This window comes from Thalassophryne amazonica, chromosome 4 (genome assembly GCF_902500255.1).
Source record: "Thalassophryne amazonica chromosome 4, fThaAma1.1, whole genome shotgun sequence".
NCBI lineage: Eukaryota > Metazoa > Chordata > Actinopteri > Batrachoidiformes > Batrachoididae > Thalassophryne > Thalassophryne amazonica.
The window spans coordinates 50,948,559-50,960,733 of NC_047106.1; the positions used below are offsets into that span (position 1 = coordinate 50,948,559).

At 41.4% G+C, this 12,175-nt stretch overlaps 1 protein-coding gene across 1 annotated transcript in view; it reads left to right on the forward strand.

The window, feature by feature from the left end:
* si:dkey-260j18.2 (uncharacterized protein LOC325231 homolog) overlaps positions 1-12,175 on the forward strand; it is a 44,155-nt gene that overhangs the window by 1,436 nt on the left and 30,544 nt on the right. The gene's annotated exons all lie outside the window — the stretch shown is intronic.

Genomic DNA, 12,175 nt, shown 5'->3' on the forward strand with positions numbered 1-12,175 from the left:
CCTGCAAACAAATGCTTTGCAAAGTTATACAACTCAGTGGAAGTATGAACAACACAAACAGAAGTTTCTATTTGGTGAACTTTCATCTGAACTGACATCTGCTGTAGTGCACTGCAACTAAAATCATAAAACATGAAAATATAGTTGACATAAGAGTAAAACAGTGATTGAAAGCAAATACATAAACGTACTCCGCTCTGCTAAACAGAAATTACAACACACATGGTGCTGTTTGTGTTGTCTTGTTACTATAAACTCAAATAAAAAAAACACTAGGATGATATAGAAAATGCAAATAAAAATGCAGTAATTTATACATTTACTTTGATGTCCATTTCATTGCAGACCATATGAAGCAAGATACGTCTCCATGTTTTGTGTGGTCAGTGTCTTCATTTGCTAATAATCATCAATTCTTAGATTTAAGGCCTGCACATCACTCCCAAAAAAGTTGGAATGGGGAAATTTAGGGCTAATAATGAGGTTTAAAAAAATAAATATTATTTCAAGCAAGTGATGTCAATAAGTGAGCTCAGCATCACCAGTTACACATGCACGGCGTGCGCTTCCGGTCGGTGGCTATCGGGACAAAGCAAGCCATGTGCGCAGCTGTCAGTGCTTGAGCCAGTACACATATCATCCGACTTCACTCAAAACACACAGGTTTGTGGGACATTGTACAGCTGGTGCTTCCTCTTCACAAGTGGGGCAGGCATCTACTAGGTCACCACCCACTCTATAGAGCTTGACAATGGGCCGCATTTGTGCAGTGAAGGACTGTAGCAACAGGACGTACAACAACACAGTCCAATGTACTGGTAAACATTTATTATGCTTACTTTTGATGAAAAATGCCATTTACCGCATACAGTAGTGATATTACGTTGATTACGCATCCGCCGTCAAGCACATGCATTTGTGTGTACCAATGCCTTCCCATCAGCACCCCCACACTTGACATGCTGAAAACGCTTATAAGTAATTGTAATCATGATTTGGTACAAAAGCAGTATTTATCAAAGGCTGAGTCTTTAAGAAGCAAAGATGGTCAGAGGATTTCTCATTTGTAAACAAATGTGTGAGGAAAACTCAGCCACAAGGGGTGTGCAGCCAGTACATCCTGAGGGTTGGTCTCGCCGACCGAATGGTGCCCCCTTAAAATCGGTCTGCCCTGCCTTCACTGCGTATGCGTCATTTCGGAGCTTCAGCAGCATCATTTCTGAGCGTCAGCATTGACTCAGATTATCACCTCCTTTCTCCTTAAAATTGCACTCCAGTCATCATGTACCTCAGCGAGAGATATCTGAAGCTTTTGTACAGCAATAATTTTCACATAAATTCAGCATTATTTCATAATAAAAGATGGGGGAGCGATCAGAGTGCCACAGCAGCACGTCTGAGTCTGACGTGCTGCTCCTACTTCACTTCTGACAGTCAGTAGCAAATCATCCATTATCGCCTCGTTTCTGGTTAAAACGGCCTTGTTTCTGCTTAAAACTGACTTCAGAATGATTTAAAGGTTTTAATTTGCCATCTGATGGTTAATAATCACATTATTCCCTTCGATTGCTTTGGGCATAGAGAGTCAGTGTCAGATGTGCTGCTGCGGCGCTCTGATCGCTCTCCCGTCTTTTATTATGAAATAATGCAGAATTTATGTGGAAACAATTGTTGTACAAAAGCTTCAGATATCTGTCACTGATGTACATGATGACTGGAGTGCAATTTTAAGCAGAAACAAGGCGAAAATCTGTGAATTGCTGCTGACATTCTGAAATGAAGCATGCGCAGTGAAGGCAGGGTGGACCAATATTTAGAGGGGACCGTTCTACACTGGTCCCAAGCCCGGATAAATGAGGAGGGTTGCGTCAGGAAAGCAGGGCTGTGAAAACTCCGCGGAATTCCGCAGATTTCATCATGGGGAGGGGTGCGGGAGTGTCAGTGTTGTACTCTTTAATTGTGATCGTTCCTGAGTTTTTAAAATGCTTATCGCAAAGCATTATCTTTTTTACGACATCATGCAAGTTTTATAAGTCCGTGGACACTGATCTGTGTGTTACAGATACAAATCAGTTTCCTCGGATCCGCGGAGTTTCGAGGAAAATAAATGCCACTCACAACCTGGCTGTTAACGACAGTTGCCGTAACGCGGGACTGGTTGGTTGCTGCGGTGGCGCTGTGTGGCTCCAGTGCGAAGCTAGCTAAACATAGCATGTGGAGATCGCAAACTTTTAGAACTTTCAAGTTTTTAAAAGAAGAATTTTGCAGCATGTCTGTGTCACGGAGCGACATCAGACAGAGCGAAGATGGCGAGAAAGACGGTTTGAAAAAGTCTGATAAGGACAAGAATCCGTGGAACTGTTGTTGAAGACATTGTGGCTTTGAATTAATTTAGGCTACATGAATTTACACAATGTAAATTAGTTTTTATTAATGTAGACTTTTTTTCATGGAAAAAAAAAAAAGACTGGCTTTGAGTGGATTTACAGGAATTTACACAAGAATGTGTGGCTTTTTATTATTAGGTATGTTATTGATATTTTACCCTGATTTTTTTAAATATTCTACAATCTTTAGCTGTGGTTTTAGTCATGGTTTAACAGTCTTTTCAGTCTTCATGAATTTCATGTAGTTTAATTGTTCTGCGTTAATGCATAATTTGGTTTACAATTAAAAGGAAAATCATTCCAGGTCCTACTTCCACATCATATTCTGTTATTTCAACATGATCATTGACGGTTCAAATGAAAGCTTGAATCGAGGATCATTTAAATATGCACTAATTTTGAGATTTGTTCTTCCAGGAGATCAATCAATCAAAATTTTTTTTTTATATAGCGCCAAATCACAACAAACAGTTGCCCCAAGGCGCTTTATATTGTAAGGCAAGGCCATACAATAATTATGTAAAACCCCAACGGTCAAAACGACCCCCTGTGAGCAAGCACTTGGCTACAGTGGGAAGGAAAAACTCCCTTTTAACAGGAAGAAACCTCCATGATGAGATGTTGAAAATGTATCAGTAGATGAAAAGTTTATTTGGTTTCTGGGGCCCCACAAGGCCGGAGACCCCGGCTCCTCGGGGGTGGGGGGGGTGGCTGGTTGGCTGGCCAGACCCCCTGCGAATTTTCCTTGGATTTCACAATTTTCATTTCACAGCCCTGGGAAAGGCATCCGGTGTTTTTTAAAAAAAAAAAAAAGAAAAAAAAGAAAAAGTGAAACTTAGAGATGCAGATAACAAATCAAATTTCCATATGGGCAAAGAAGAAGAGGAGGGAAAACCTGTCCAGAGACAGCAGGAGAAGAGTAAAATTTGAAGGGGGGAAGTGAGAGTCTGGACTTTGAATGTTGTCAGTATAACTGATAAAGAGAGAGTGCTGGATGATAGGGATGTGAATCATACAACTCACGATTCGATTCCGATTCTTGGGGTGACGATTTGATTCAGAATCGATTTTCGATTCAAAGAGCTTTGAGAAATAGTTATTACTTAAATAAATGTTTATGTTTAAGAAAATGCAGCTTTACAAGGTTAATCAAGTGATTCTAGATGTAAATTTACTTATCTGCTTTGCTCGTTTGGAGATGGCTGGCAGTTTAGCAAAGCGCTGATCAGTAGTCGGCAGAGACCGCTGCTCCGCTCTTTTAGCTCCGGGTGATGACGTAGCATGTGGGCTTGCGGATTTGAAGTGTTTCGGAAGTACTTTACTTTCATTTTGCAGATTCTGCACACTACATAAGTCATGTCAAGCTCCTTCTTACGCAGTAAATAATAAAATCCAAAATGTGCCCAAACATTTGCCTTCAGCAAAGCCGGTGCTGGCTGAATTAGATAGATAGATAATTGGCAAAGCTTCTGGGGAAAACCTGGTCTTGTTAGGAGAGACTGCATCCATCCCACTTTGGATGGAGCATCTCTAGAAATCTGGCCAATTTTATTAAACCTTCCAAATCGTGACTATCCAGGGTTGGGACCAGGAAGCAGAGTTGTAGTCTTACACACCTCTCTGCAGCTTCTCGCCCCCTGCCATCCCCCCAATACGCCATCCCCCCAATACCCCATCCCGTAGAGACGGTGCCTGCTCCCAGACCACCAATAACCAGCAAAAATCTATTTAAGCATAAAAATTCAAAAAGAAAAAATAATATAGCACCTTCAACTGCACCACAGACTAAAACAGTTAAATGTGGTCTATTAAACATTAGGTCTCTCTCTTCTAAGTCCCTGTTAGTAAATGATATAATAATTGATCAACATATTGATTTATTCTGCCTTACAGAAACCTGGTTACAGCAGGATGAATATGTTAGTTTAAATGAGTCAACACCCCTGAGTCACACTAACTGTCAAAATGCTCGAAGCAAGGGTCGAGGAGGAGGAGTAGCAGTAATCTTCTACTCCAGCTTATTAGTTAAAGACCCAGACAGAGCTTTAATTCATTTGAAAGCTTGACTCTTAGTCTTGTCCATCCAAATTGGAAGTCTCAAAAATCAGTTTTATTTGTTATCTATCGCCCACCTGGTCGTTACTGTGAGTTTCTTTGTGATTTTTCAGACCTTTTGTCTGACTTAGTGCTTAGCTCAGATAAGATAATTATAGTGGGTGATTTTAACATCCACATAGATGCTGAGAATGACAGCCTCAACACTGCATTTAATCTGTTATTAGACTCACTTGGCTTCGCTCAAAATGTAAATGAGCCCACCCACCACCTTAGCCACACTTTAGATCTTGTTCTGACACATGGCACAGTATTCCCTGAAAAGCCCTTTTTGTCTGATCATTTCTTAACATTTACATTTACTTTAATGGACTACCCAACAGTGGGGAATAAGTTTCATTACAGTAGAAGTCTTTCTGAAAGCGCTGTAACTAGGTTTAAGGATATGATTCCTTCTTTATGTTCTTCAATGCCATATACCAACACAGTGCAGAGTAGCTACCTAAACTCTGTGTGAGATAGATTATCTCGTCAATAGCTTTACATCCTCATTGAGCACAACTTTGGATGCTGTAGCTCCTCTGAAAAAGAGAGCCTCAAATCAGAAGTGCCTGACTCCGTGGTATAACCCACAAACTCGCAGCTTAAAGCAGGTAACCCGTAAGCTGGAGAGGAAATGGCGTCTCACTAATTTAGAAGATCTTCATTTAGCCTGGAAAAAGTCTGTTGCTCTATAAAAAAGCCCTCTGTAAAGCTAGGACATCTTACTATTCATCACTAATTGAAGAAAATAAGAACAACCCCAGGTTTCTTTTCAGCACTGTAGCCAGGCTGACAGAGTCAGAGCTCTATTGAGCTGAGTATTCCTAGTAATTACTTCATGACTTTCTTTGCAAATAAAATTTGAACTATTAGAGAAAAAATTATTCATAACCATCCCAAAGACATACCTTTATGTTCGACTGCTTTCAGTAATGCTGGTATTTGGTTAGACTCTTTCGCTCCGATTGTTCTGTCTGAGTTACTTTCGTTAGTCACTTCCTCCAAACCATCACCATGTCTATTAGACCCTATTCCTACCAGACTGCTCAAGGAAGCCCTACCGTTAATTAATGCTTCAATCTTAAATATGATCAATGTATCTTTATTAGTTGGCTATGTACCACAGGCTTTTAAGGTGGCAGTAATTAAACTATTACTTAAAAAGCCATCACTTGACCCAGCTATCTTAGCTAATTATAGGCCAATCTCCAACCTTCCTTTTCTCTCAAAAATTCTTGAAAGGGTAGTTGTAAAACAGCTAACTGATCATCTGCAGAGGAATGGTCTATTTGAAGAGTTTCAGTCAGGTTTTAGAATTCATCATAGTACAGAAACAGCATTAGTGAAGGTTACAAATGATCTTCTTATGGCCTCAGACAGTGGACTCATCTCTGTGCTCATCCTGTTAGACCTCAGTGCTGCTTTTGATACTGTTGACCATAAAATTTTATTACAGAGATTAGAGCATGCCATAGGTATTAAAGGCACTGTGCTGCAGTGGTTTGAATCATATTTATCTAATAGATTACAATTTGTTCATGTAAATGGGGAGTCTTCTTTACAGACTAAGGTTAATTATGGAGTTCCACGAGGTTCTGTGCTAGGACCGATTTTATTCACTTTATACATGCTTCCCTTAGGCAATATTATTAGAAAGCATTGCTTAAATTTTCATTGTTACACAGATGATACCCAGCTTTATCTATCCATGAAGCCAGAGGACACACACCAATTAGTTAAACTGCAGGAATGTCTTTCAGACATAAAGACATGGATGACCTCTAATTTCCTGCTTTTAAATTCAGATAAAACTGAAGTTATTGTACTTGGCCCCACAAGTCTTAGAAACATGGTGTCTAACCAGATTCTTACTCTGGATGGCATTACCCTGACCTCCAGTAATACTGTGAGAAATCTTGGAGTCATTTTTGATCAGGATATGTCCTTCAATGCGCATATTAAGCAAATATGAAGGACTACTTTTTTGCATTTGCGCAATATCTCTAAAATTAGAAAGGTCTTGTCTCAGAGTGATGCTGAAAAGCTAATTCATGCATTTATTTACTGACTTATTCACTATTGTAATTCATTATTATCAGGTTGTCCTAAAAGTTCCCTGAAAAGCCTTCAGTTAATTCAAAATGCTGCAGCTAGAGTACTGACAGGGACTAGAAGGAGAGAGCATATTTCACCTGTATTGGCCTCTCTTCATTGGCTTCCTGTTAATTCCAGAATAGAATTTAAAATTCTTCTTCTTACTTATAAGGTTTTGAATAATCAGGTCCCATCTTATCTTAGGGACCTCTTAGTACCATATCACCCCAATAGAGCGCTTTGCTCTCAGACTGCAGGCTTACTTGTAGTTCCTGGGGTTTGTAAGAGTAGAATGGGAGGCAGAGCCTTCAGCTTTCAGGCTCCTCTCCTGTGGAACCAGCTCCCAATTCGGATTAGGGAGACAGACACCCTCTCTACTTTTAAGATTAAGCTTAAAACTTTCCTTTTTGAAAAAGCTTATAGTTAGGGCTGGATCAGGTGACCCTGAACCATCCCTTAGTTATGCTGCTATAGACTTAGACTGCTGGGGGGTTTCCCATGATGCACCCAGTGTTTCTTTTTATTCACCTCTTTTTGCTCTGTATGCACCACTCTGCTTTTAATCATTGGTGATTGATCTCTGCTCTCTTCCACAGCATGTCTTTTTCCTGATTCTCTCCCCTCAGTCCCAACCATTCCCAGCAGAAGACTGCCCCTCCCTGAGCCTGGTTCTGCTGGAGGTTTCTTCCTGTTAAAAGGGAGTTTTCCTTTCCACTGTCGCCAAGTGCTTGCTCATAGGGAGTCGTTTTGACCGTTGGGGTTTTTCTGTAATTATTGTATGGCTTTTGCCTTACAATATAAAGCGCCTTGGGGCAACTGTTTGTTGTGATTTGGCGCTATATGAATAAAATTGATTTGATTTGAATTAGCTCTTCGTCCACCATGCTAAGCTACAGCCACTGAACTCTGTAGCGCACGAGTGTTTGAAGCATGCCGGACCCCCCCCCCACCTCGCGGGGACGCTGTAGTACGGAAGCCGTTGCCTGACAAACAGTACACGCAGCGAGTAAGCAAGATTATGTTTAAAAATGCTTTTAAAAAATCGATTCTTGGACATTTTGGATCGATTGAGAATCGGAATAAGAATCGCGATTCGGACGTGAATCGATCCCCCCCCCCCGACACCACTACTGGATGATATGATGGAGAGGAGAAAGGTAGACACATTGTGTGTGCAAGAGACCAAGTGGAAGGGAAGTAAGAGCAGGAGCATAGGTGGTGGTTTCAAGTTGTATCATGGTGAGGATAGGAAGAGAAATGGTGTTGGGGTCATTTTAAAGGAAGAGTATGTTAAGAGTGTGTTGGAGGTTAAGTGAGTGTCTGACAGGGTGATGAGTGTGAAGTAAGAAATTGAAGGGTTGATGATGAACATCAGTGCATACGCCCCACAGGTACGTTGCGAGATGGAGAAAGAAGGTTTCTGGATTGAGTTAGATGAGGTGGTGGAGTGCCCAACTACAGCCGACAACTCAAATTTTGACATTTTTTCAGTAAGGTTGATGTTCCTCAGCTGGAAGCAGATGCTGTAAACATGTTGGAGGAGCCATTCTCCACACTGAGATTGAAAAAGCGCTGAGGAGCATGCAATCAGCCAAGGCTCCGGGTTCCGACAGGTTTCCATCCGAATTCTATAAGAAGTTTGCACCTCAAATTGTCCCACTACTAAAACTCACATTTGATGAATCATTCCAAACACATTCTTTGCCCCCAACTATGAGACAAGCTGTAATTTCTTTTATTCTTAAAAAAAACAAAGACCATTTAGATTGTAGTTCATACCGCCTAATTTCATTATTGAATGTGGATACTAAAATTATTGCTAAAATCCTGGCCCTATGTTTAGAAAAAGTTATGCCGTCCATCATCTCACCCGATCAAACAGGATTTATTAAGAATAGACATTCCTACTTTAATATTAGACGCTTATTAAATGTGATTTATGATCGACCCAATAATGATACACTAGAGGCTGTAGTTTTGCTGGACGCTGAAAAAGCGTTTGACCGGGTGAGATGGGACTTTCTTTTTTATACATTACAAAAATTTGGGTTTGGTAATGATTTCATTTCATGGGTTAAGGTATTATATTCCTCCCCCCTAGCGGCAGTTCGCACTAATAATTTATCTCAGTATTTTCAACTTCAGCGTGGGACAAGGCAGGGATGCCCGCTGTCACCACTTCTTTTCGCTCTGGTGATTGAACCGCTCGCCATTGCTTTGAGACAGCGTACTGATATTTTAGGCATACATCGTGGGGTCACAGAACATAAGGTCTCGCTATATGCTGATGATATGTTTCTGTTGATTTCTAATCCATCCGAATGTCTTCCAAAAGTTTTAGATTTACTTGAGGACTATGGAGCAATATCTGGGTATAAAGTGAACTACGAAAAAAGTGAAGTGATGCCACTTGGTAAAAAGACTGGGAACATGTCAGCAATATTTGCCCCTTTTAAACTTAGTTACAATAAGTTCAAATATCTAGGAATATGGATTACACAGAATCATAAAGAGTTGTATAAATGCAATTATCAAGTGCTGCTTTCAAAGATGAAACAGGATTTTGAAAGATGGGAGTTGTTGCCCCTCTAGCTTGGTGGTAGAATAAACACTATTAAAATGACAGTCTTTCCCAAATTTCTATATTTATTCCAAAGTTTACCTATTTCACTCGGGAGGAGCTCAGAGTCGAGCCGCTGCTCCTCCACATCGAAAGGAGTCAGTTGAGGTGGCTCGGGCATCTTTTCCGGATGCCCCCTGGACGCCTCGCTGGAGAGGTGTTCCGGGCACGTCCCATTGGGAGGATGCCCCGGGGAAGACCCAGGACACGCTGGAAGGACTACATCTCTCAGCTGGCTTGGGAACGCCTTGGGGTTCCTCCGGAGGAGCTGTGGGAGGTGTGTGTGTTGCTTGAGCTGTTGCCCCCGCGACCCGACTCCGGATAAAGCGGAAGAAAATGGATGGATGGGTTTACCTATTTTTCTAACCAAATCTTTTTTCACTAATATAAATCGCCTAATATCCTCTTTTATTTGGAATAAGAGGAATAAGAAAGTGAGAGCCAAGCACCAGTAGAGGCAAGCCTCTACTGGTGGTTGGCTCTCACTGCGGTATTGTATCACTTCCTGTTCCGGAGCACAGCGGTGTTTTGCTGTATCTGTTAGCTGTTAATCTGCACAGTTAGATTGATCTAGTTACCTAGATAGCAATTTGTTTCACAGTGTAATCTTCACGTGCCTTAACTAAAGCACTCCCTCTGCTGAATCACCTCTAAATTATTTACACATTATTCACTTTGTGTGTTTTTAGGAATCCGCTAGCTTAGCGCAGCCACTAGCTCTTAGCCGATTTAGCATGGCGGCTTCTCCTGTCTCTCCCGCACTTTTCTGCTCTGGGTGTGAAATGTTTAGTTATTCCTCGGCCTCCTTTAGCAGTAATGGTACTTGTAATAAGTGTAGCTTATTCGTAGCTTTGGAGGCCAGGCTGGGCGAATTGGAGACTTGGCTCCGCACCGTGGAAAATTCTACAGCTAGCCAGGCCCCTGTAGTCGGTGCGGACCAAGGTAGCTTAGCCGCCGTTAGTTTCCCTCTGGCAGATCCCGAGCAGCCGGGAAAGCAGGCCGACTGGGTGACTGTGAGGAAGAAGCGTAGCCCTAAACAGAAGCCCCGTGTACACCGCCAACCCGTTCACATTTCTAACCGTTTTTCCCCACTCGACGACACACCCGCCGAGGATCAAACTCTGGTTATTGGCGACTCTGGTTTGAGAAATGTGAAGTTAGCGACACCAGCAACCATAGTCAATTGTCTTCCGGGGCCCAGAGCAGGCGACATTGAAGGAAATTTGAAACTGCTGGCTAAGGCTAAGTGTAAATTTGGTAAGACTATAATTCACGTCAGCAGTAATGACACCCGGTTACGCCAATCGGAGGTCACTAAAATTAACATTGAATCGGTGTGTAACTTTGCAAAAACAATGTCGGACTCTGTAGTTTTCTCTGGGCCCCTCCCCAATCGGACCGGGAGTGACATGTTTAGCCGCATGTTCTCCTTGAATTGCTGGCTGTCTGAGTGGTGTCCAAAAAATGAGGTGGGCTTCATAGATAATTGGCAAAGCTTCTGGGGAAAACCTGGTCTTGTTAGGAGAGACGGCATCCATCCCACTTTGGATGGAGCAGCTCTCATTTCTAGAAATCTGGCCAATTTTCTTAAATCCTCCAAACCGTGACTATCCAGGGTTGGGACCAGGAAGCAGAGTTGTAGTTTTACACACCTCTCTGCAGCTTCTCTCCCCCTGCCATCCCCTCATTACCCCATCCCCGTAGAGACAGTGCCTGCTCCCAGACCACCAATAACCAGGAAAAATCTATTTAAGCATAAAAATTCAAAAAGAAAAAATAATATAGCACCTTCAACTGCACCACAGACTAAAACAGTTAAATGTGGTCTATTAAACATTAGGTCTCTCTCTTCTAAGTCCCTGTTAGTAAATGATATAATAATTGATCAACATATTGATTTATTCTGTCTTACAGAAACCTGGTTACAGCAGGATGAATGTTAGTTTAAATGAGTCAACACCCCCGAGTCACACTAACTGCCAGAATGCTCGTAGCACAGGCCGAGGCGGAGGATTAGCAGCAATCTTCCATTCCAGCTTATTAATTAATCAAAAACCCAGACAGAGCTTTAATTCATTTGAAAGCTTGACTCTTAGTGTTGTCCATCCAAATTGGAAGTCCCAAAAACCAGTTTTATTTATTATCTATCGTCCACCTGGTCGTTACTGTGAGTTTCTCTGAGTTTTCAGACCTTTTGTCTGACTTAATGCTTAGCTCATAAGATAATTATAGTGGGCGATTTTAACATCCACACAGATGCTGAGAATGACAGCCTCAACACTGCATTTAATCTATTATTAGACTCAATTGGCTTTGCCAAAATGTAAATGAGTCCACCCACCACTTTAATCATATCTTAGATCTTGTTCTGACTTATGGTATGGAAATTGAAGACTTAACAGTATTCCCTGAAAACTCCCTTCTGTCTGATCATTTCTTAATAACATTTACATTTACTCTGATGGACTACCCAGCAGTGGGGAATAAGTTTCATTACACTAGAAGTCTTTCAGAAAGCACTGTAACTAGGTTTAAGGATATGATTCCTTCTTTATGTTCTCTAATGCCATATACCAACACAGTGCAGAGTAGCTACCTAAACTCTGTAAGTGAGATAGAGTATCTCGTCAATAGTTTTACATCCTCATTGAAGACAACTTTGGATGCTGTAGCTCCTCTGAAAAAGAGAGCTTTAAATCAGAAGTGCCTGACTCCGTGGTATAACTCACAAACTCGCAGCTTAAAGCAGATAACCCGTAAGTTGGAGAGGAAATGGCGTCTCACTAATTTAGAAGATCTTCACTTAGCCTGGATAAAGAGTCTGTTGCTCTATAAAAAAGTCCTCCGTAAAGCTAGGACATCTTACTACTCATCACTAATTGAAGAAAATAAGAACAACCCCAGGTTTCTTTTCAGCACTGTAGCCAGGCTGACAGAGTCAGAGCTCTATTGAGCCGAGTATTCCTTTAACTTTAAC